Source organism: Erpetoichthys calabaricus, chromosome 17 (assembly GCF_900747795.2).
Source record: "Erpetoichthys calabaricus chromosome 17, fErpCal1.3, whole genome shotgun sequence".
In the NCBI taxonomy this organism is placed as follows: domain Eukaryota; kingdom Metazoa; phylum Chordata; class Cladistia; order Polypteriformes; family Polypteridae; genus Erpetoichthys; species Erpetoichthys calabaricus.
The window spans coordinates 92,848,270-92,875,179 of NC_041410.2; the positions used below are offsets into that span (position 1 = coordinate 92,848,270).

Below are 26,910 nucleotides of genomic sequence, written 5' to 3' on the forward strand. Positions count from 1 at the left end.
TGCAGGGCACTGTATTCATCATAGGAAAGAGGTTGCAGGATAAATAAAGTCTGAAGGAGTTAGAGCAGCTTTAAGCAGATTTGTCAGACTCAAGAACAAACACTGAGGTATTAGTAGGAAAATCTGAATATGTGGCCTTGAAAATAATAGTAATTATAATAAATCCAATAACTATATAAAAATGGAGAAAATGACTTATTTCACTAAAAGATATGAAATATTTTAAAATGTGAGCCTGATTTTAATTGATGAGTCACTAGAGTGTATATTCTGTTTATAAAGGTAAAACCATGGTGAAATATTTTAGAGCCAGGAGTCTATCCTGTCAGCACTGAGCATAAGGCAGGAACCAAAGGTGCATGGGATGAGTGTCTATTACAGGACACACTCACACCAAGACAATTTATTTATTACCAATATGACATTCTTAAACCAGCTTACTATAATTAGTCACGGGGGCTTGGGTTTATCCCAATAACCAATCCTGGGTAACACATATATCCATATAAAGGCCCTATATATATATAATATTTTTCTCTCACTCTCTCTATCTATATATATTATGTTTTAAATACAGTATATTATATATATATATATATATATATATATATATATATATATATATACACACACACACATACACAGAAAGATACATAAATGTGCTTACCTCAAAAAGATCAACCCTGTATATGGGTACATATCAATAGTTACAACAAATTTATTAAAATGACCTTATGATATAACAGCTGTTGCCACACCCCTTAGTATAAAGCCATTTCAAAGGCAAAAGAGATAGATGCAACTGTAGCTTTGAATCTAATGTACTAACCCAACACTTCACCTGGTATATCATACCTTAACCCAATGGTTATTCTTTTATGTTCTCCTATTACTACCAAACACTGCCAGTCCGCTAACTAGCACTGCTGTTGTTGTCTCTGCTCTTACGCAGATCCCAGAGTGGCAGCTAATAGGTAATTACACTCTTGTCATAAACAAGCCTAATTAATGTACTGTGTTTAGTAAATGAACTCTACTAATACTTAATGCACTTGTGTGAACTTTTGCATGAAGGGTTTGTGAAGTGTTGCTGACATAATGACACTGCCCCAGTTAAATAAAGCACAGTGCTTATCATAATATCAGATTAATTACACCTCTTAGTTGAACAATTTGCCTATTACATGTTTGCCTGACTAAACTGACAGTCATTTACGTCTACATGTGAGGTACACAGAAACTGGCTGACGCACACATGGTTTGCACACTCTTCTTTCTAGGCAAGTGCCAGATCACCATTCATATATATGGTGGTTAAGGGGAAATTTTTAAAAAGCTAAAAATCAAGCAGTTCAGACTTTGGAAGCAGTTGACCCCAAAAGGTACCAAACAAATGCATGGCAATCTATTCCATACTCTTCAAGATGAGGAGTTAGAATTAAAAAAACAAATATATCTAAATATTAAATGCAGACATGAGATGAGTCAAGAGGTGGACATCCATCCCAGTATGTGTAGCGTTGCCAACTTAAAGGGATTATTTTTGATGATGCACATTGGCACAAAGTATGTGTGAGGGTAATTGCTTTCAAGTTTGCTTTGTGATGGATGAGTTCACTGTAAAGTGTTGACCTCCACTACGAACTTGTTGCTGCCAGAATAGACTTCTGCCCCTAAGAAAAGTTAAATTGGCGGAAAAAAAATGGATGAATAGTTGGATGAAGAGACAAAAAAAATATATAATCATGTGAAAAGACAAAAGTATGTAAAAGTACTCATTCTACATCTCCATTAGTGTTTACTGCCTGCCCAAACTCTGGAAGACTTGTAATCTGTGTATTCTCAAACATCTGAACTCGCTATAATCCTGCTGGTCTTGGTTCCAAGGTGAACATTGCTCTGACGTCTCCTGGGCCTACAGCCAAATAAACCTATTTACAACACAGACAAAGTCAAATCCAATTAGGGTCAAGACAGCTATCAAATCTGGAGCAGACACTGACATACTGTAATACAAGATGAGCAGCCAAAGGTAGGATATAGACGAAAAAAAGCACAATACTGTATATCTACTGCATAAGTTGTAGTTATACATTAGTGTTTTACTAGACTGCTCAACTAGACTCCTGCACTGCCATCTTTAAGCCTTTAGGTGGAATGCAGAGAAGTAAGAAAAATATCACTATTCTGTACTGAAAGAGACATGCAAGATCAGATATTGACCTATAAATGGACTCTGTGCTGAAAAAAGCATTCATTATGCTCTACGGTTATGTGTCTAACTTAAGCAACAACATCTCAACATTTGGCACAATGCAAGAAACAGATATGGACAGGATGCCAGCCCTTAGCAGGGCACACTCACAATCACACATATACTCACTTGTACAAAGTCAACTTAGTCATCATTTACCATACCTCATACATTTAGGGACATAGAGAAATTACTGACTCTACTCAAACCAAGCCAGGATTTGGAACCAGGGCTCCAAAGCTTTAAGACAGCAGTACTAACTAATTTACCACACTTAAAGTAAAACTTATAAGCATTCAATCTATTTTTATATATACACACACACACAGAGCTGAGATTTATATACTGTATATATAGACACACACACACTAACTATTGTCAACTGAGGATTATTAGTTGTGTCCTAATCTAGAAAACTACTTCATCCAATCCATGGTCACAGGAGCGGATAGAAGAGCCTGTTGCTCTGTAATACAATACCGTTCTACCTACAGTTAAAACTTAAACTTGCTTGTTCACTTGATCAAAAAGGAGTTCTCCATTAGTGCAACTGGGTGATCTCTTGCTTACTGACTCGAAGGCTCTGTGTTTGCAGCTAACCTCTCTGTGTAGGGCCTTGAAGCAAAGAGGGACAGAGCCCTGAGCGATTTCATGCTGGTGAAACTGTGCAGCAGCACTGAATGCAGGAACAAGGTGCCAGTTCATTTAAGTGCCTGGTCATGTAGTCAGCCCACATTCATATTCACTTTCAATACTATACTATATTAGATTACATTATATTAAGCTATATTACAGCAATGTTCATGGAATTAAAATTAAATTCTAATACTTCTAAATATGCTTATTTGTTCTTTGAGCAAAGAAATATATATGAGCATCAAGTGGATTTCCAAAGCATTCTTTTTTTCACTAACAGTATTAAAAAATATATACAGTATATATATATATATATATATATATATATATATATATATATATATATAAAACATAATGTAACATTTTCAGATCCACTTAAACCAATTCAAGGTTGTGGGTGCCATAGCCATATTTTTATCATTATTGTTGTATATTACCTGTTAAGTCTATCAAAGGATACATTACAGCAGTTTTAAGATATTTAAAGGATGCATTACATCTGTATTAAGGTATTTATTTGCAGGTGGAACGCATGCAGGTTATGTGACTCGCTATGACACGTGCAGTGAGGAACTAAACCAGGAACATTGTAATTTAACACTCAGTACAGTAGTCACTATACAATACTGCCAGTCCATTTCACAGACACAACTGAACTGGACTGATTTCTATTGCAGTTACCAAGTTTAGAAAAATAGGACCAAATCCTGGACTTGGACACTATGTGGAATTTGTAGGATCTCACCATGTCAATATAGGTCTTTTGCCACATATTCTGGGTTATGCCCACACTCTAAACATCTGCATATTATGTATTAACTTAGAGTAGGTGTGGGCATCAGCAGGTCCTGTAATTAAATGGCACTCAATGCACAGTTGGTTCCTGTCATTTGATTGATGTTGCCAAAACAGGCTCAGGACCCTGTATCCCTGAAATGGGCAAGATGGTTAAAGAGAAATAGTGAATGATAACCTTTCCAGAAGGAAGATGCAGAAAAAACAATCTGTTTTTTGGCTATGAAAAGAGGAACATAAAGAATGCATAAAGAAAGAAAAGAAGTAAAAATCCCATCACAGCAAAACTTTTCTATGTTCAGCCAAGCTAACTATATTATTTAATAATACACATGTACTTTAATTGCTTTACAATGAAGACAAAGTGAATTTAGTTAAGTGGTTCTGACAGCTGCTTGGAGGAATGCTGCGGTGATGTACATCATTTGATAATGTTGTTAATTACACTTAACTTTCTCTTCAGTACCTGTGATAGTTACTGAAATGAAGCCCTAAATTTGTGCAGCTGCTGCCCTTTTGTACAAGCTAAACTTTGAAAATTCTAATCACCACACCTCCAGGATGAGAAGCATTTGACTCAGTGGGTAAACATTTGGCATGAATAGTGCCAAAACACTTGATTTGAAAAGGTTGGTGGCTGGTTCTCACTGTGCAAAGGGCACAATGATTCTTAATTTATCAAATATCATTTTTCTTAACAAACCTAAAATATTAGACTTTTTTGTCTACTGCTACTCATAATTGTAATGGAAGTGTGACACTAGGATATCACTGCTGTCTCACCAAGTTAGCCTCCCGAGTTTGAATTTTGCAACTTATTTTGTGGATTTTGTACACCCTTCCTGTGTTTGTGTGGGTTTTCGGTAGATACTCCAGTTTTGAACTCACACCCTCAAATCCATGCTGGTTAAGTTGATTGCTCTGTCAGAGTCTGGTTATGTGCATTAGTAGGCCTTGCAATGAACTAATCCCCATCCATCACTGGTTCCTGCATTACTCCCAAGTTCTTTTGCAATATATTTTAGCCCCCGTGACCTTGACTTAGAATATACAGGATGAAGAATGTTATGTTACTTTATTTTGTCATGACTCTGAACTGGATTATATTGGTTTGCTAATACAGGGCATATTTGTTGCTGCTACTACTACATGTTGCAGACCAGCAATTTAAATTGAATTCATAACAAATGTTCTAAAACGATATACATTACATAAAAATGGAAAAGGAAAGACGCACACAGAAATCATTTTAGAGTCGGAATTATTCCCCTTAATCATGTATTTATATAGTGCTTTTTTTTAACAAAACAAAAAAAAATTTCTAAACTTATTTTATCAATGATGTCTAACTTAGGAGTCAAGTTGGGGAGCATACACTGGTATGCACTGTAACTTAGGAGCACTTAATAAAAATTAAAAAAAAAGGCAGAAACCTTAACTGTACGTAAAATTTCATCCATCTAACCTGGTTGAGATCATGGAAAGTTTGTGCCTGCTCCAGCATCATGGGAAGTACGATGGGAACTAATCTCAGATCTACCCATTAATTTTCTGTGCCCATTTATCCATTATAGAATCACAAAAATAATAATAGATACTGCAAACAATAAAAGATGTTACAGACAGACAATGTGGAACACCACAGACCTGAATAAATATTAGTATTTATCAACACTCAGAAGAGTCCATTAGGGAAATCACTACAGCACTACTACTTTCTGTTATTCTTGGGTGTTCCTTCCCAGGCAATGCAAATGGCAAATGAGGACCTCCTTAAAAAAACTAGGGGCCACTAGCGGGGTATGTGGCTTAGTCTTGGCATGAAGTGACCCTTTGGGTTTACTCTGAGTTGGGATGTGCAGAATTTTAAACAAGACAGGTTACAGTAAAAGGCTGCAGTAGATTAGGCCTTGTAAGATAACATGCTAGACTTGTAACTCGTGTTAGTTACAGTTGTAAACATATGCATCCGCTATAAGCCTGTATTCTATAAAGAGCACTGTACAAAAATCAATTAAACTGTATAGTTCCCAAGAATGGAATAAAAGAGGCTGTGCTGCAACCTTTGGTTGAAAAGCAAGACAAAAATATTGCAACCAGAATATTGGTGTATGAAAGTGTTGTGGATGATGTTTCAGTAGGGAACGTGATTTGAGGGCTCTTCTGATTTGCTTCCTTTGGTCATTCCTCTTGTATAAAACCAAGTTATCACTATAACCTACAGTAGTGCAGCTCTTACTCTGAGAGGGTAGTACCAAGAGGTGCCCCTAGTTAAAGCACATAAAAATCCACACATGCAAGAAAATTGATCGATACCACAAAAGAAAAAACAGGTGAAGCTGCTACTGGCTAGACTTCAAATAAATAAAGCTCATTAGACCTAAAAGAAAGAAAGATGCTACACTGATTTTTGAAGCGGAAAACAGTAATGTCTGACGAGAGAAGTGTGTGAAAGATGGCTCATCTTAGCTCCTTTTGCACAAGACAATGTGCGCCAATATGCCGACAAGCAATGGGTTGTGAAGGGGAGAAAAGCTTTAAGACTTCTGCTGCTGTGCAAATTACAGCTGGCAGCTTTTTGCCACGTCTCAAAACTCTGCTGGTAAATAAGGGGAGGGGGGCATAGGAGCCCTCAGAGGCACTTCTGTGCTGACTTGGCAAGCAAAACACATGCAGAAAGCTAGCACCTCTGCAAACAACAAGCTCTGGCTGGTAATGGCATTTTAAACTGGCACAGGCCTAGAGTTTGCAGGCTTTAAAACCCTACCTATGGCTTGGGGTACATCTCTGCTGTTAGGCCCAGGAGGGGTCAGGTATTCTCCTGTCAAACCAGCGCAGAATTATAACTCCAGAATTTACACCACTGTGTATATAAAAAGGACAGGAATAGATTAAATACACTGTTAAGAGTGCTTAAACATGGGGCTTTTTCAGAGGCTTCTTTACCATTTTATTCAATTTCTAACACTGTTAATGGGTTGAAACTGAGTGTCAAGCAGAAACATCAAAACTGATAGGCTAAGGGTCACCTTTGTAGCTGTGGACCTCTAAATGCGCATACAGACCCAAGAGTAAAAGGTTTCATCCTATTTAAATAAAGCCATGTAAAACCCAGGATGCGTACTATAAGTGGAACTCCAAATTAGTCCTTAACCTGTCTCCTCCACCTCATGTTTATTCCTTGCTATTCTGAACACTGGTGGTCAAAGTCACTCTCGCCCAAACTGCTGTTCCCAGCATACATACTAGCACAGATGTCATTATGGCTGGGTTATCAGTATCAGCTGGGTGCTACACTGAGCATTGAGCATTTGGCGTCAACTCCCTGCTGTTTTTAAGCCATTGACAACAATTAATGGCAGTTATGGAATAAATTACATGCACATTTGGTTTTAAATATTCCGAGTTCACATGTGGGATCCTCCAAGTCAAGAGCACCCTGCAGCAAAGGGGCATGTCACATGGTTGAATTGGCAAAACCACATTAAAGGGAAAATCTTGGCACACGTTCACATTAATGTATCATTTCCCATGGCCAGCCATATCAGAAGAGAATACCCTAATGGTCTTTAATGCCAGGACAACTCCATAGTCTGAATTAAGCTACGTTTAAAAATTCAAGTATAGAATCAAATTCCCGTCAATAACACAAAACAGTTTGAGAGCAAATGTTTTAAAGGCACTGCAAAGAGTATGCAAGTCACTGGTGTGCCAAACAGATGCACAATGACGTTGGGCAGACACTAGATTCCTCCCTGCTGTTGGGTAAACAGGAACAGCTGCTGCCGAAGTGTCTCCTGTTGGAGCAAGTGTAAATTTCACAGGCAAAGACAAGCAAGATCACGGGGAGGTGGGGGAGCAAATAAATAAAATGCACACCTTTTGCTACAAATTAAAAACACTGGAATGTCTGTAAAATGCCTCACCCACTTGTTCCCACACAAAAACACAAACAAAAAAAAAACTCAATTGCTCAGTAAATGGATATTTATAACAAGCCTGCTTAATCCAATCCAAAGGTGTTGTGGGGGGTAGGACATCAAAACAAGCAAAGGCAAGGACAAGGGCGAAATTCCGTCACAGGACCCATACATGAAACTACTCAGGGACCAATTTGGGACCACCAGTTCACCTAACCTGCTACTCTGTGAGGAGAACATGCCAACTCTAACTTGAGCATGGTCAGTCATGGGATTTGTACCAAGGATCTGGATCTGTGAGGAACTAGCATTAACTACTGTGCAACTAAGCCACCCTGGACATTTATACAGCATTCAAGTATATGAAAAGGAAAAGGTGGCTGTTTGGCTACAGTCAGACAATAAAGAAAGTATGAACTTCTTTTGATGTTTTCCCTCAGTATCCCCAAAAATATGGTGTTCGGTTAGAAGGAAACTTTGGATTGGTCGTTAATGGTGTGTTATCAGATTTTTATGGTAAAAACATCTATTTTGAGAAATTCTAAAACAATACAAACATTTCAGAAAGAGTGTTTGGACAGTTCTAAAAATGGTAATAACAAAATGAATGAATTATGATAAACCATAAATGTACCAGATTTCACTTTAATGGCACATCATTTTGTTTGTCTCTCCAGGAGTGATGCCCTTATTTTAATAAACAGCTCAGCCAGATTAAAGAAAGCATTGTCATCATCTGCTGCAGAACTTATCTAGTAAGTGTTTTTAAAATTACGAGTGAAACAGAGTATTGACACTACAGGGGTGGATTGCAAAAATATCCAAAGGTAAAGTGTTTGAGTTGAGTAATTGCCAGTTTATTTGAAATATCGTTTATTACTGTATATTGCTGATGCTTTTATTCAGAGCAGCTTACAAAATCAGAAAAAAGTGCAATAGGAGCAAAGACCTGTTAGGTGACTTGCTAAGGGCCACAAACTGAATTACAGGCAAGAACTGAACTGGCAGCTTTGGGCTCTACCGTCCAATAATATAACCACTGCATCACACTGCCTGAAAAATGCACATTAGCAATAATAACTTTTCTTAAAATTATTATTACTAGTAGATAGATAGATAGATAGATAGATAGATAGATAGATAGATAGATAGATAGATAGATAGATAGATAGATAGATAGATAGATAGATATTAATCCCAAGGGGAAATTCACATAGTAGGAGTTACATTAACTATTAAGTCAGCATCAATAATCCTTCATTTACAACGAAGACCCTAACAGTCCCTCATGAGACAAGTGACAAAAGTCAGATTTCTCTCTGCTGGTATTTGTACACGGAGGAAAGGAATATGTAGGTTAAATATGGCAAAGACAGATAATCACTGTTAAACTAGGGACAGTGGCTGAAAATAAAAACAGACTATTAGAGATAAGTGCACAATGAAGTTTTATAAGTGAGTGGTGTTTGTTCAGTTTGATAGTTTGAACATTTAGCATCATGTATTCAATTTGTACAACTTTAAAGTTTGTTTTTTTTTAACCAACATATATACATTCCCAAACCAGCTTAATCCAATATACTGTCATGTGAGGCCAAAGCCCTGGGTGCAAGACAAGAAATAACCATGGATAGGATACTAGTCCATCACAAGGCACATTAAAGCACCTCACTCATGGTGCCAATGTAAAACTGCCAGTTTATGTAACAGACTTCTTTAGGGATGGGTAAACACCAAACAAACAACGATCAGACGCTAGACCCACCAAACTGTATCTGTGAGAAGTTAGGAATACCCATTGCAACATAATGCCATCTGCTTTTATCAACATATGCACACATTTCTAGAGTTTTTGTTTGGAACACCAACAGATGAGCACCTTCTTACAAACCATGACTAGTTGAAGTTTTTGACTTTAAAGTTGCAGAAATGTTTTATGCCTGTTTAAGTTAATTCAAGTGAATATTTTGTAGGCGCAGGAAGCTAGTCTCTCTTCTTATATATAGGGTGGAGACATTTGTGAAGTGCTCAGAATTACAGGCCCTTTCCTTTTTAACTGTCTTTTGTACTCACTTTATTATGACTGGATCTCACTTTAATGCTGTGGGTCATTCTGCATATGTCTGAATGAAAAGTCCACGATTGTAATGCAAGTTCTGATAGACATAGTATCAGCAACTCTAGAATATTTAATTTGAGTTAGTCTGTGCAGGAATACGTTAGAGAAAGAAAATTTAAAGGCTTTAGAAAGTTGATATCAAAATGCTGATATACTGAAATTTCTTGAATCAATTTTATTTTTCAATGTTCTCCCAGAGTATGCATTAGAGTTCCTCCATAAATCCAACTCATAATGGGTATTAGCCCATTAAGCATTTATGTATCCTGCTTAAAGATAATAGATATCATTCCAGAGAAATTCAAATTAACGCAAGAACACTGTTTCACCAGTAAAACCGGTCAATATTTTGACAGTTTAATAGCTACGTATAGGGTTAGACTTTCTGAAGTTTTCACACAGGTTTCCAAAACCTCTCTTTTTCCTTTTAAACCTGAAGTGAATGAGAGGATTCATCTGTTAAATCCATAAATTACAACATGCAAAAGAAAACTAATGAGAGACTGGTATGGTATAATTGAGTGAAGTACAAAGAAAATAGGCAGTTTTGCGAGGTAGTGAGAAGTCTGCTTTACAATCTATTAGGATCTGTCAACATAGTACTCAGCCGTAGCTGGTTGAAAGAATTCTGCATGACGCTTATTGCTTTCTACATCTGGATAAACACACCAGGTTTCAGTGTACATTAAAGGGTTAAAGGAAATAAAGTGACTGACGGGCTAATGACAAAAGCAGTAGGAGAAAATTTCTAGATATCACAGAGATACAAATATATTTTATTTATTTATTTATTATATATATATATACATATATATATACATATATATATATACACATATATATATATATATATATATATATATATATATATATATATATATACATAGAGAGAGAGAGAGCAAAATTGATATTCTTGAATATCAGTGTTAAATGAAAGACCCTTGGTAGAATAGTGCGCCAGTGATTAGCACTTCTGTCTCATGTAGTGTCCTCCCAGTGTCTCTGTGGCTTTTTCGCTAAACTAACAGTTTCAAAATGGTCATTATGGTTTCCAGCACTGCTATGAGAATTGTATTAAATAGTTTGGTAATATGTTATTTTATTTAATACCCTTCATATTGTTCATGTAAAAACAATATTCCATATATGCATTAATTGTTCAAATGTAACTGCTCAACAGAGTAAGGATTGTTCCTTCATTCTCCTACTTGTCCATTTCATTGTTGCACTGAACCGCTGCCTATTCTAGCAATACTGTGTGCCAAGTGTAAACCATTAGTGAAAAGGGCAACAGTCCATCACAGATCACACTCACTTACACAACCACATTCACTCCTTAATGGCCAATTTATTGTCGACAATTATACAGAAATGCACATATCTTAAATTTGTATTGACCTGTTTTTTACAATATACTGTAAGTGCTGTTTACTTATTTGGTACCTGTAAGAGCCATTTTCCTAGTTATATAAGACTCAAATATTTTACAAGATGACAATGCATGATCTATGGGAGGTTCCTATAACCCCCATAAGTAGAATCGTATTGGTATATTCTTGCCATTTCTATCTGCTTTGACTAAACATTATTCTTCAGTTAGTGACCAGCCTTGCCATGTGTAAGGTGTAGAGGGCATATGGTTTTAAACCGTGCCCACGGGCCTTTTGAGTGTGTGAAGTAACACGTAAAACAGCACTTAATTAAGTGCAAAGACGTACGTTTAAAGCGTACAAAAGAAGAAACTAAGAATCTTTAAGTATAGAAAGAAGAAGTAAAGATCTTTTAAGTACAGAAATAACTAAAGTTTCTCAAGAAAAGCTAAATTTAGAGAAGATATTTTTTCCTTTTTTTTTGCCTTTTATCCTGTGTGTGTAACTACTTTTGTCTTTATTCTTGTGTGGATTATTTGCTTTCACTAAATTTTTATTTCACATGTTTATCTGCAACAGTCATACAGTCCCTAGAGAATTACTGTGACTTAATTTAACATGTTCCTTCTACTGGCCAATAATGTGTTATGTTTATTATAACTAGAGACTGAACATACCTAAAGCTCTTATTTTTACCTTCTCACCATATAGTTTTATAATGGATCAAATATAGCTATTTAGCACAGCTCAGTAGTTTATAGCCTTTGAACCAAAAAACAACATTTTGTAAAATGGGTGGGGGTTAAGCTGAAAAATAAATGTTCTTCTTTGAAATTGACTTTATCAAGTTCAGCCAAGGACTACTGCACAACACTGGAGTAAAAATGAAATACCCACAATAATACTAAAAATGTCAAGGTGAAGACCCATTCATATGTAGAAACATCTATATTGTATTGTCAAAGATGAAAAGTCATGGTTACAAATGTAAAATTCTGCACACTCCACCCCTTCCTCAGATGATGGTTTATGTTGTCAGTGCACATGCCAAAAAGGGGATAGCAATAAGTAAAAGGTTATGAACCATTGGTTTAACGTAACTGGAGTTTTCATTGAACATCCTATATATGAAGCCAAACAGAGTATACACTACACTTTGTGCAAATAAGATGTATTCATTTTAATTATGTTCACCTTGAATTCTTTATTTTTAGTAATTTTTTTTTTTTTTTTTTTTTTATATTTTTATTTTATTAATTTTCATTGTAATCATTCCATACAAACAGATCCATTTATAACCCAACAAATTTGAAAACAAATCAAACCCCATCCCTGAGAAGGAGAGCTTAGCTAAAGGAAAATTTCTTTAAGCTTTTTAATAAGGCAACATTAGACAAAAGAAGGGGAGAAGTAAATATCTATATAAATAAGAGATGGAGAAGGGAGTTAAATACAATAATAGTTAATTCTCTTATTCTAAAATAATATTGATTAAATCCTGCCAAGTTTTGAAAAAATTTTGTACAGATCCTCTAACTGAAAATTTGATTTTTTCCAATTTCAAATAATATAAAACATCAGTTTCCCACTGACTTATAAGAGGAGAATTAGGATTCTTCCAATTTAACAAAATAAGTCTGCGTGCCAAGAGTGTAGTGAATGCAATCACCGTTTGTTTGTCCTTCTCCAATTCAAGTCCATCTGGAAGGACACCAAACACAGCTGTTAGTGGGTTAGGAGGGATTGTGATACTAAGGCTGTCTGAGAGGCACTTAAAAATCTTTGTCCAAAATGATGTTAGTTTGGTGCAGGCCCAGAACATGTGACCCAGTGAGGCAGGAGCTTGGTTGCAGCGCTCGCAGGTCGGATCCTGGCCTGGAAACATTTTGGACAGTTTTAAGCGAGACAGATGAGCTCGAAATATAATTTTTAGTTGAATAATTCTATGCTTTGCGCATATAGAACTCGAGTGAATTCTCTGCTTTGCTACCTTCCACTCCTTTTCTGATATATTGATTAAGAGATCTTCTTCCCAATGTCCTCTTGGATCTTTGAAAGGTAGGGACTCTAATAAGATTTTATATATTGCGGAAATAGTGTTTGTTTCCTCGGAATTGAGCAGTATTTTTTCCAGCATTGTGGAGGGTGCAAGGTGGGGGAAATCGGGCAATTTCTGTTTAACAAAATTTCTAATTTGAAGATAGTAAAAGAAATGTGTAGCTGGGAGGTTAAATTTTGAACGTAATTGTTCAAAAGATGTAAATATGTTGTCTATATAAAGATCTCTGAGCATTTTAATCCCAAAACTTTTCCAGGTATTAAAAACTGGATATACTTGCGAAGGTTGAAAGAGGTGGTTCCCTTGCAAAGGTGCCACTGATAAAAGATTTTCCATCTTAAAATGCTTCCTAATTTGGTTCCATATTCTGAGTGAGTAAAGCACAATTGGGTTATTAGTATATTTGCGATAACTTTCATTTATTGGAGAGCAAAGCAGGGAATATAAAGAAGTACTACAGGATTTTACTTCTATTGCAGACCAAGCCTGTGTATGTGCATTTATTTGTGTCCAGGTTTTTATGGCTTGTATGTTTGCTGCCCAGTAATAAAACTGAAAATTAGGTAAAGCCATGCCACCTTCTGCCTGAGGTCTTTGTAGGGTCGCTCTTCGGATACGTGGGTGTTTTGAGTTCCAAATGAATGAGGTTATTATTGAATCTAACTTTTTAAAAAACGATTTATTGATATATATTGAAATGTTTTGAAATAAAAAGAGAAGTTTAGGAAGGATATTCATCTTAACAATGTTAATTCTTCCGGCTAGAGTGAGATGAAGGGTTGACCATCTATGCAAGTCTTGCTTAATTTTTTCCATACAGACGCCAAAATTTTGTTGATAAAGAGCTTTATGTTTACTTGTGATATTTACCCCTAGGTATTTAAACTGATCTGCTATGGTAAAAGGTAGGGTGTCTAATTTAATATTATATGCTTGTGAGTTCACTGGAAAGAGTATACTTTTATTCAGATTAATTCTAAGACCAGATATCTTTTGAAATTCTGTTAGTGCTGTTAAAACAGCAGGGACAGTGTTTTCTGGGTCCGATATATATAAGACCATATCATCTGCATATAGAGAAATTTTCTGTTCCAGTCCTTCTCTGACAATCCCCTTTATCTGATGAGAATTTCGGCAGTGAACCGCCAGTGGTTCAATAGCGATTGCAAACAACAGTGGCGACAAGGGACATCCTTGTCTGGTACCACGTTCTAGTTTAAAGTAGTCTGAGCAAATTTTATTAATACAAACTGAAGCTTCTGGACTGGTATACAGTAGTTTAATCCAAGCACAAATATTCGGGCCAAACCCAAATTTCTCCAATGCAGTGAAAAGGTAATTCCATTCGATCATGTCAAATGCCTTTTCTGCGTCTAATGATAGTAATATCTCTGGGGTGTTTGATTTTGCTGGTGAATATATAACATTAAACAAGCGTCGGAGATTTGAAGATAGATGTCGGCCTTTAATAAATCCAGTTTGATCTTGTGATATTACCGAGGGCAGCACTTTCTCCATCCTTCTAGCTAGGATTTTTGAGAGTATCTTAACATCATTATTCAGGAGTGAAATTGGTCTATATGATGCACATTGTAACAAGTCCTTATTTTGTTTAGGAAAGACGGTGATTAATGCTTGTCGAAATGTTTGAGGTAGTATTTGGTGGTCTTTAGCTTCTGTAAATGTTACCAATAAGAGTGGAGCTAGCTGAGTGGAGAATTTCTTATAAAACTCTACGGGGTAACCATCAGGGCCTGATGATTTCCCGCTTTGTAGTGACTTTATAGCGTCTAGTAATTCTGTTAGCGTTAGAGGTTTATCTAGTTCCTCAGCACTTAAAGCATCTATTTGTGATATTTGTGAATTATCCAGAAATGCATTAGATTGCGTGTTGTCTTCTTTGGGCTCAGTGGAATATAAAGACTTATAGTAATCTCTAAATGTGTGCATTATTTTATTATGGTCGATGATTTCTTCTCCATTCTTGTTGGTGATTACTGGTATTGCATTGTGAACTTCTTGTTTATGAATTTGTTGAGCTAAAAGCTTATTAGCTTTTTCTCCGTGTTCATAGTAATGCTGTCTAGACTTATAAATAAGTTGTTCAGTTTCTTTAGTTGTTAAGATGTTAAGTTCTGTATGCAAGGCCTGCCTTTTCCTGTGAAGAGCTTCACTTGGATGCCTGGCTTGTTCTTCATCTATTCTAGTAATTTCATTTCTTAGCTCTGACACTTTCTTGGTTTCTAATTTATTTCTATGGGAAAGATATGAAATAATCTGGCCTCTTAGGAAGGCCTTTAGAGTTTCCCAGAGTGTTCCTGCAGAAACCTCTGTAGACATGTTTGTCTCTAGGAAGAAGCTGATTTGTTTGGATATAAATTCTGTGCAGTTCTCGTCTGCCAATAAAAGAGGGTTAAGACGCCATCTGCGAGGTGAGTACGAGGGGCTTATTGATTTTAGCTCCAAGACTAGAGGGGCATGGTCAGAGATAACAATTGTGTCATATTTGCATAATTTAATTGTAGGCAGGAAATTATTATCTATAAAAAAATAATCAATTCTTGAGTAGCTATAATGCACTGGTGAGTAGAACGAATATGTTCTTGAGTTTGGGTTAAGAAACCTCCAGGGGTCTGATAAGTTGTGATCCTTTAAAAACTGTGTAATTATCTTTGCAGTATTAGATGTCGTCCCCCCTGTCACAGGAGTCCTATCTAAGAGTGGATTTAAAACACAATTAAAGTCCCCAGCCATTATAATTTTATGAGTGTTCACACTGGGAATGGATGCAAATAGATTTTGCATGAATTCCTTATCATCAACATTGGGTGCATAAACATTTATCAAAATCATTTTACTGTTATATAAGTTGCCCATGACCATCACATATCTCCCTTCAGGGTCCGACACTACCTCTGATGCTACAAAAGGAACTGTTCTATGTATGAGAATTCCCACCCCTCTAGTTTTCTTTATAAAGCTAGAATGGAACATTTGGCCAGTCCAGTCTTTTTGTAATCTGAACTGATCCTTGGTTAGTAAGTGGGTCTCCTGTAAAAATACTATTTTAGCGTTTAAGCCTGTTAGGTGAGAGCATACTTTCTTTCTCTTTAATTCGTGATTCAGGCCTTTAACATTCCAGCTCACAAAGTTAACTGTCCCATCATGGAGACATTGATTCTGAGTTTTTAATGTCATTTTATAGTTTTAATTGGTAATATGGCAGTTTTAATCTTAGTTTCAAGATTCCCCAGGAGTTGTTGCATGTTAGCCTGTTGCTGCATTGATATTTATAATTATAAGGATTATAAGAATAGATTAGATATAACCTGCTCTCCTTCTCTCCCCCCTTTATCCCCCCACCCCCCCATTTTGCCTCCCCACATGAGGCTAGACCCCACTTCGCGATGTTCCAGTCCTCTGACATACGAAGAGACAGAGCACGTCCAAAACAAAACAAACCCCACCCTGCAGCGGCGTTACAGAATTAAAACAGAGATATCTTTTACAGTTAAATCCTTAATACTATCTGCCGAAAATGTTCTCATTAACAATATTTAATCTTGAAATAATCTTCAGCGCTTTTAAGTTAAGATATTAAGGTTGAAAAAAAAAAAAAAAAAAAAAAAAAAAACAACCCTGGGAGTGATTTTAAAAACTAGTCCAGGATAAACCTGGTAATTCATACTGTAATAGTATAATGGTAATTGTATAAATAGTAGAACAAGCATTAAACCAAGGGTATGAAGTTAAACAGTCTACTTTAAGGTATAGTAAAATAAAAAAAATAAATAAATAAATTAATTAAAAAAAAAAAATAAAATAAAAAATAAAAAAAAAAAAAGGAAAAGAAATAAAAAAATAAATAAATAAAACGAATCCTACTTTAATCACTTCCACATTTTCACGCTCACGTCTATAGCTCTATAACTCTGATTGAAACATAAACATATAACATATAAAGTCCAGATATAAAAAAAATTTTTAAAAAAAGAGAATAAGAGATGTATAATTATAATACCAGTCTCTTTAAACATGGATCCAGCGATCAGATCATCGGTCTTTCCCGTGCCTTGATAGAATACGGCTCTTTAATTTTAATTAACTTTCAAAAAAAGTGTCGGAAACAGCTTCTTTAATTCTTTTTCAGCTTCTTCTTTGCTGAAGAAAATATAATGTCCGTCTTGAACTTCCACTTTCAGTTTGGCAGGATACAAGAGGCTGTATTTGATATCGGCTTCCCGTAGCATCCTTTTAATGTCGTTGTAGGATCTGCGTTTTGCAGCTGTTGATGGTGAGAAGTCGGGAAAAATACGAATAAGATTATTTTCGAATATAATCTCTTGTTTGTGTCTGAGAAGTGCCATCACATCAAGCTTACATCTTAGTCGTTCGAAGCGGACAATAAAAGACCTAGATTTAAAGGCGCTTGGTATCTTTGTGCGATAAGCCGTGGCTATCTCATTGTCGAGTTTAAAGTCATCTCCAATTATTTTAGACAGTAATTCTACTGCAAATTTCACTGGGCTTGAGCTTTCTCGTTTCTCAGGTATACCCTCAATTCTTATATTATTTCTTCTGCACCCATCCTCCAGGGCTGCAAGTCTGTCTCCAAGTTTTTTGTATTCCGAGTTCGCAGCTGTGGCTTTTTCATCGGCGTTAGATGCCATTTGTTCCGCTGTTTCCACTCAAGCCGTGAGTCCCTGCTTAACGTCTTCCAGCTGGTCTGAAACGTCATTAATATGATCATCAAGCCTTTTCAGTTTGGAGTTAGTTTCTTCAATGTGTTCCACTAATTTCTCCAACATGCCTTTAAAGTTCACGTCGAAACGTTCAAATAGACGCGTTTCCTTATCTTTGTTATCCTTCTTGAGCTCAGTGGCCACCTTCTTAAGATCATTAAGGAGTTGGTTTGGTCCGTTTATAGGAGATGGACGTCTGAAGCAGAGCTCCGCTAGCAGCGGCTTTATTTTCCCACGTATTTCATATTATTTAGAGGTATCCTGTATTTAACCCGACCAAGGAACTTCCACTACAATATACAAGCATGAGTAACAAGAAGAAAAGTCAGAAAGAACCAGAAAAGAAACTTAAAGCTGCATCGAAGTCCGGACAGACTTCCGGCCTGAGTGCAGGTGTAAGGTATGGCATCACGGAGACTGACCTGGAACAGGCAGAAGAGTGCGCAGAATTCCTGGGGCCCCGCTCCATTGTATCGTCTCCAGTCGAGAGTGAAAATGGGAGCGAAGGCGCAAGTGATACAGGTCGCGAGGGATCGCCGATTACAGAGGATCATTCGAGACTAGAAAGGGCTCTGCAGGACGTGCTCTCATCTACTCATCGCGAGCCTGTAACAGGAGCTGCATTTTCACTTGCGGAGCACGAAAGCAGAAGCGAACTGTCCGAACTGAAAGAGATGATCGCTACACAGATAGCTACACAGATAGCTACACAGAAAGAGATGAACACTACACTGGCCACTGCCATGGTTACGGCCATGAATGAGCTTAAGAAAGATATTTTTAGTAATTTTATCAGTACGGTACACATTTAAAAATGCAGTCATTCCACTGAAGTCTTGTGCATCCATCTAACAATCCTATTCAAAAAAACTTCCCCATTAGTTTGAAAAGGTAGACAACATTATTATAAAATGTGTGTTAAAATAGATAAAAACAAGAAGGAAATACATTAAATAGGACTCCTCCCTTGTGCCTAGTTCAGTCTGAAAATATTACCTCTGCCTAAAGGTCTAACTGCAGGTAATGGGTGTATTAACATTTTAGGCCAGTTCTTTATTGTATCTGATAATAAAACAGCTTTTTCTTTTCTCCATGACTAGTTCCCAACATCTTTTTGTGGGTAACCATAATTACCTCTTATTGCCAGGACAGAAAGACTCATTTTAGCCACACTGGTATACCACTTGTTTTTGCAATTAAAATTAACAATACCCTGCATCACAAACAGAAACACTAATTTTAGCCACACTGGTACATCTCTAATTTCTGAGCTAAAAGTGAATAATGCCCTATACCACAAACAGAACCTCTCATTTTAGATTCGTATATTTTGTGGAGTGGAGTGGTGGAAACAATGATGCACATCCTTTTGTAAAGAAACAAAACACAAATTCTTTAAAGGCAGGTTGTGTTGTATCAACAGGGATAACTTGGTCAAAAACACACTTACACCAAGTTTCACTACAACACACTGAGAACAGAAAAAGGACATTGGTCAAAATGCACTTGGTTGAATTTGCTCAAAAATCAATAGGCTTCTATTATTATAGTATGGTAATAATTGCACCAAATTTAATCCAGATTGAGTGATGCTGAGGCCAATATCCTGATATGTGCACACAGCAGCAATAGGCAGTCAATATGACTGACACTTTTATTAAAAAGGCGGAGTGGTGGCTCTAAGGCTAGGGATCTGCACTGGCAATCGGAAGGTTGCTGGTTTCGAATCCCGTAAATGCCAAAAGGGACTCTACTCTGTTGGGCCCTTGAGCAAGGCCCTTAACCTGCAATTGCTGAGCGCTTTGAGTAGTGCGAAAAGCGCTATATAAATGCAAAGAATTATTATTATTATTAAAAGGAAAAGAGAACCGTCTCAGCAGTGGCTGTAACACGGGTATGCTATGCTACAATAGTGTGTTTTTATATGTGATTTATATGCAGTTATTGATGGAATTTGTTTCTGTTCAGGGTCTCTATAGTTAATGGTATGGCTTCCTATAGTTTTAATTATCCTGGTGATTAAAAAAAAAAAATTTAAGAAAAATGTCTACATCTTGTAATAATGTTTTTCATCTTTAATAATTCTTTAAGGTAAAGGGAGGCTAAGCCATTTGTAATGTTATGTGTGTAAAGTAGGCATTTAAAATCAGCAGTATATTTAAGTGGAAGCCATTGTAGTTATTTAAGGATTGGAGTTATACAATCATACATTTAAGTTGTACAATTAATTCTTGTGCCAGGGAGACTTTGCAATACAGTGGAACCTCGGTTAACAAATTTAATCCGTTCTGTGACTCTGTTTGCTAACTAAAACGTTCGCTAACCAAAACAAATTTTCCCATTGAAATTAATGTAAATACAATTAATCTGTTCCAGCCTCAGAAAGTTTGTAATTTTATTTTTTAAGAGTTTTTCTGTGATGAAAAATATAGAAAAAAATGTATATATTATTATTACAAACAAATAAACTAAATTACATAAAACAGCACAGTATTTATCTTGTTTGTTGTAGTTGGTGGCATAAGTGGATGGCAGAGGAAGAGAAGGAAGCTACTGTTTTGAAGGGGAATCCCCCTCCATAAAAACATCGGGTAACACTGATTCAGGGTTTTTTTTCACGTCGCGATTCCTTTTCTTTGGGCACAAGAAAGCAATCTAATAGGATTTGTCTTTTTCTTTGCTGAAGAATTTTTCTAAAATGTGATATTGCATTGTCATTCACTTTCAACAAACTCTGTGAATTCATCCACAAATGCTTTTGCTGCTGTTTCATTTGAACTTGCAGCCTCCCCATGCCTTATAACACCATGAATTCCACTTCGCAGTTGAAAATTATCAAACCACCCTCTACTCGCTTTAAAGTCCTGCTCGTCAGCACTTGCACTGGGTATTTTGGTCAACAAATCACTGTGTAATTGCTTAGCCTTTTCACAAATTATTGCTTCACTAACACTATCTCCAGCCAGCTGCTTTTCATTTATCAAAATTAACAGCAGTTTTTCCACGTCTTCTAGCACTTTAGACCTTTGTTTCGTTAACACAGTCACTCCTTTAGCCACTTCAGCTGCTTTAAATCCCTATTTGTTCTTTAGAATTGTACAGACAGTCGATTTCGGGATATTGTATTCCTTTGCGATGTCGGAAACACAAATGCCATTCTCGTGTTTGGCTATAATTTCTTTCTTTACTGCTACACTAACATGTTTCCTACTGCCACTATTACTAACACGTTTCTCTTTCTTAGGTGCCAACGAGTAAATATGTAAATAAAAAATAACATAGAAACTGAAAAAATAACAAAAGTAACATTAGTGAACACAACACTCAGAAAAGCAATGTTTACAGCAAGCGCGTCAAAGGCACAAATGAGCACAAACGCACAAAAACTGGTCTGTGCTTGTGTTCGTTTTCCAAATTTCGGTCGTTAACCAAGACAAAAATTGTTCAAAATAAAAGTTTGTTAACCAATTTGTTTGTTAAGTAGTGCATTCGTTAACCGAGGTTCCACTGTATGTCTGAGCTGTAGAAACCAGGTTTTAGAATATGTGGAAATGTGACAACTACAGATTACATTTTCTTTGCCCCAAAGATAACCACTGACTTTTGGATAAATTCTGTATTTGGCAATATTTCCTTACATTTTGGAGAAAAACATATGTTGTTTTAATTGTCAAATTTAGGGAGATATAAATTTCACTCCTTTAAGACAAAGAAGTTAGAAATTGAAGAAGTAACTCAAGAGATCTAACTTAATTTGATACATTAAATAGAGCCAACTGAAATCAACACAGAAATGACAGCTAATGTTATGTTTTTGAATGATATCTCCTAATAGCAACATACAAGGAAAAAACAATTGGTCTCTACACGAAACTCTGAGGTTTAATGGGTTTAACTGCAGATAGGAATTAGATATTGCTATTTGTCATACTTCTGTATATACTGAAAATAATTTGATTAAATCTGAAGCAAGTAAAATGCTCTGTGTAAAAGACATTCTTCTAAAAGTCTGGGATGCCCAGAAAGATAATCTTGTGTTTGGGGGGGAAAAAAAAAAAAAACACTTCAGCGATTTCAGAAAAGCAGGCCATTTATGAATCCAATGCTGTGTAGGCAACAATAATTCCCACCTCTAAATCAGTGCTGACTCCACAAGGTGATGACTAAAAGGAAAGGTACACAATGTAAAATGAAAGAGAGTCTCCATTCAGACACTTCATGTTCCCTGGTCCAAACAATCTGCAACCCTCAGTGGCCAGTAATTTGTAGAACATCACTAAGCCAATGGTGAAGTAATGAGGACTCAATCATTCTTTGTTAAATCAAGTAAAAGTAGTGATAAAAAGGAATCGTGAAACTAATGACATTAACAACAATTTAGTGTCAGATCTGATTTTTGCGATTCTCAGTTAAATAGCATAACAATTACCAAAGAGGCAATGGAAATACAGACAAAATTCACAAAATGGAAGCAACTGTTGTCCTGGTCTGATGTCAAATTCAGGGATGGTTTCTGATATAAGAAGGTTTAAGAATGTTATACTGTAATTATAGGGTCATGCCTCTTTTTACACTGGCTAACTAGGGTTTTGGGTCAGAAAAAAAAAGATGCAATGCATTTCATTTCACTCTACACATTACTTCTGCACCTTCCAGACTTGTACCTGGTTCACATTTCTTGTTACAGCATGCAACTTCTAACTGTTCATTTGCATCTTAGGCCACTTCAGCTTTCTTGCTGTCTGAACAGCATCTAATATTCTGATACACAAACCTTAACCCTTACAAGTGCATATATGGTTAAAAATTCAGGTGTTAAATTGATATTGGCAATTTTGCTGTTAGAATAAAGACTGTTTAAAAACTGCTTAGCTGAAGTCTGTAACAAAGCTATATTCTAGAATACAAATGAACTGACCGCAGCGCTTCTGCAATCTTACTTGTTGTACTTGAGGTTTTTAGGCACTGCTGAGATGAAGTGGGACACATTCTATATAAGAAAATGTTTTAATAAAATAACACTCATCCAGGACTAGAACTGCTGAAGGATACTTCTAAACTGGTAATACAGTAGGGCAGAATACATAGGTAACACCAGGAAATGGTTTGAAGAATTTACTACAAATCTATTAAAATATTTCACCTAAATTGTAATACATGTGGTGTTTTAAGTCACCTGCAGCCTCAACGAAAAGACAAAAAAGCACTTGAAACTAAACAGTTGTATTTCTGTCTCTGACCAGTCCTGGTGTATCCATTACCTACAAAAAGCAAAACATTGTAACTGAGATCAGGTTCACCTTTGAGGCCCTTTTTTCTAGAACTGTACATTAAAATGAAATTCAGCCCTCATGTTTAAAGTCTCATCAGGACCATAAGGCGCATGGGTTACAAACAGTCAAATTGAAGAAATTAGCTGTTATCCGATACATTTTATTGTAATCACTCAACCCCAAAAAGGTTAAACAGTTGTCACTGCTACATTTTTCTTTTTTTTTTTTTTTATTAATTTTATTGTAATCATACGGTACATATAGATCAATTTTTACAAAAAATAGGACTGAAAACAAATCAAACCCCACCCCTGAGAAGGAGAGCATGGCCAAAGGAGTAAAACTTAAGGCTGTAAACATGCCTAAATTATTGAGTTTAATAGGGCAAAAAAAAAAGATAAATGGAAAAAGAAAAGAAATGCGGAAATAATTATCTCTTTTTATTCTAAAATATTATTGATTAGATCCTGCCAGGTTTTGAAAAAATTCTGTACAGATCCCCTGAGAATTTGATTTTTTCCAATTTCAAATAATATAAAACATCGGTTCCCCACTGACTTATTACAGGAGAGTTAGGATTCTTCCAATTTAACAAGATCAGTCTGCGTGCCAAAAGTGTAGTGAATGCAATCACAGTTTGCTTGTCCTTATCCATTTCAAATCCATCTGGAAGAACACCAAACACAGCTATTAATGGGTTAGGAGGAATTGTGACACCAAGGCTGTCTGAAAGACACCTCAAAATTTTGGTCCAAAATATTGTTAATTTGGTGCAGGCCCAAAACATGTGACCCAGTGAGGCAGGAGCTTGGTTGCAGCGTTCGCAGGTTGGATCTTGCCCTGGGAACATTTTGGACAGTTTTAAGAGAGACAGATGAGCTCGCTATATAATTTTGAGTTGAATAATTCTATGCTTTGCGCATATGGAGCTCGAGTGAATTCTCTGCATTGCTACCTTCCATTCCTTTTCTGATATTTTAATTAAGAGATCTTTTTCCCATTGTACTCTTGGATCTTTGAAAGGAAGGGACTCTAATAAAATTTTATGTATTGTAGAAATGGTGTCTAAGTCCTCGAAGTTGAGCAGTATTTTTTCCAGCATGGTGGGGGGTATGAGATGAGGAAAATCAGGCAGGTTCTGTTTGACAAAGTTTCTAATTTGAAGATAGTGAAAGAAATGTGTAGCTGGAAGGTTAAATTTGGAATGTAATTGTTCAAAGGATGCAAAGATATTGTCTATATAAAGATCTCTGAGCAGTTTAATCCCAAATCTTTTCCAGATATTAAAAACTGGATATGTTTGTGAGGGTTGAAAGATGTGGTTCTCTTGCAGGGGTGCCACAGATAGAAGATTTTCCATCTTACATTGCTTTCTAAATTGGTTCCATGTTCTGAGTGAGTGAAGCAAAATTGGGTTATTAGTATATTTGCGATAACTTGCATTTATTGGAGTGCAGAGCAGGGAATATAAAGAAGTGCTGCAGGATTTTACTTCTATTGCGGACCAGGCCTGTGTATGTTCATTTATTTGCGTCCAGGTTTTTATGCCTCGTATGTTTGCTGCCCAATAATAAAACTGAAAATTAGGTAGAGCCATGCCACCTTCTGCCTGAGGGCTCTGTAGGCTCGCTCTTCGGATACGTGAATGTTTTGAGTTCCAAATAAATGAGGTTATGGTTGAATCTAATTGCTTAAAAATGATTTATTGATATATATTGGGATGTTTTGAAATAAAAAAAAACATTAGGAAGGTTACTGCGGTGGGTTGGCACCCTGCCCGGGATTGTTTCCTGCCTTGTGCCCTGTGTTGGCTGGGATTGGCTCCAGCAGACCCCCGTGACCCTGTGTTCGGATTCAGCGGGTTGGAAAATGGATGGATGGATGGATTAGGAAGGATATTCATTTTAACAACGTTAATTCTTCCGGCTAGAGTGAGATGAAGGGTTGACCTTCTATGCAAATCTTGCTTAATTTTTTCCATACAGATGGCAAAATTTTGTTGATAAAGAGCTTTATGTTTACTTGTGATGTTTACCCCTAGGTATTTAAACTGATCTGCTATGGTAAAAGGTAGGGTGTCCAATCTGATATTATATGCTTGTGAATTCACTGGAAAGAGTATACTTTTATTCAAATTAATTCTGAGACCAGAGATCTTTTGAAAATCTGAAAGTGCTGTTAAAACTGCAGGCACAGTGTTTTCTGGGTCTGACATATATAAAACCATATCATCTGCATACAGAGAAATTTCCTGTTCCAGTCCTTCTCAGATAATCCCCTTTATCTGATAAGAATTTCAACAGTGGACCGCCAGCGGTTCAATGGCGATTGCAAACAGCAGTGGTGACAAGGGGCACCCTTGTCTGGCGCCATGTTCTAGTTTAAAGTAGTCTGAACTAATGTTGTTAATAGACTGAAGCTTCTGGGCTTGTGTACAGTAGTTTGATTCATGCACAAATATTCGGGTCAAACCCAAATTTCTCCAATGCAGTGAAAAGGTAGTTCCATTCAATCATATCAAATGCTTTTTCTGCATCCAATGATAATATCATCTCTGGGGTGTTGGACTTTGCTAGTGAATATATTACATTAAACAGGCGTCGAAGGTTGGAAGATAAGTGTCGGCCTTTAATAAATCCAGTTTGATCCTGTGATATTACCGAAGGCAGCACTTTTTCCATCCTTCTAGCTATAATTTTTGAGAGTATCATAACATCATTATTCAGAAGTGAAGTTGGTCTGTATGATGCACATTGTAACAAGTCCTTATTTTGTTTAGGAAAGACGGTGATTAATGCTTGCCGAAAGGTTTGAGGTAGAATTTGATTGTCTCTAGCTACTGTAAATGTTGCCAATAAGAGGGGAGCTAGCTGAGTGGAGAATCTATAATAATAAAAGGCAAAGCCCTCACTGACTGACTGACTGACTCACTCACTCACTCACTCACTGACTGACTGACTCACTCATCACTAATTCTCCAACTTCCCGTGTAGGTGGAAGGCTGAAATTTGGCAGGCTCATTCCTTACAGCTTACTTACAAAAGTTAGGCAGGTTTCATTTCGAAATTCAAAGCGTAATGGTCATAACTGGAACATATTTTTTGTCCATACACTGTAATGGAGGAGGCGGAGTCACGTATCGCGTCATCACGCCTCCTACGTAATCACGTGAACTAAAAACAAAGAAGACATTTACAGCACGAGTCACACGCGGGAACGAAGGTAAATGATGTTAATTTTTGACTGTCTTTTAATACTGTGTAAGCATACATATTAACACATGTGCAATTAAACATGTGCATTTACGGGGTGATTTGTCAGGCTTAAAAGCTCACCTTTTATCAAACGCGGGAAGAAAGGTAACTGACGTTGTTCACTGTCTTTTAATACTGTGTAACCATACATATTAACACATGTCCAATTAAACGTGTGCATTTACGGGGTGATTTCTCAGGCTTAAAAGCTCGCCTTTTACTAAAAAGGTAAATGCAAAACTATTTTCAATCAGTTTATTGAAACGCTCCCATTAAGGATTGCAATAACATATTCGCAAGATAAAAGAACGAAGTAGGGGGAAATGGAGGAACAGCCGCAAACAGCGAAGAGCAAAAAATTAATTAAACAATTGAGAACGGAGCGAGTTAAGCATACAAGCATGTTCATAAGGGAAACAAAGCACGGTGTAAAACGTAAGTTTAAATTAAGTTTATAGAAACGCTCCCGCTGCGGATTGCAATAACAT

At 36.5% G+C, this 26,910-nt stretch overlaps 1 protein-coding gene and 1 long non-coding RNA gene across 5 annotated transcripts in view; one reads left to right on the forward strand and one right to left on the reverse strand.

Moving 5' to 3' along the window:
- The window catches only part of LOC114667298 (uncharacterized), a 189,223-nt gene that overhangs the window by 109,675 nt on the left and 52,638 nt on the right, over window positions 1–26,910 (forward strand). For all 4 annotated transcript variants that reach the window (XR_003718723.2, XR_003718722.2, XR_007933762.1 and 1 more), the window contains one exon: window positions 8,283–8,360. This is a non-coding gene — a long non-coding RNA (uncharacterized LOC114667298). The remainder of the gene's footprint in view (window positions 1–8,282; window positions 8,361–26,910) is intronic.
- Window positions 1–26,910, reverse strand: part of chsy1 (chondroitin sulfate synthase 1) — a 122,570-nt gene that overhangs the window by 60,379 nt on the left and 35,281 nt on the right. The window lies entirely within an intron of this gene.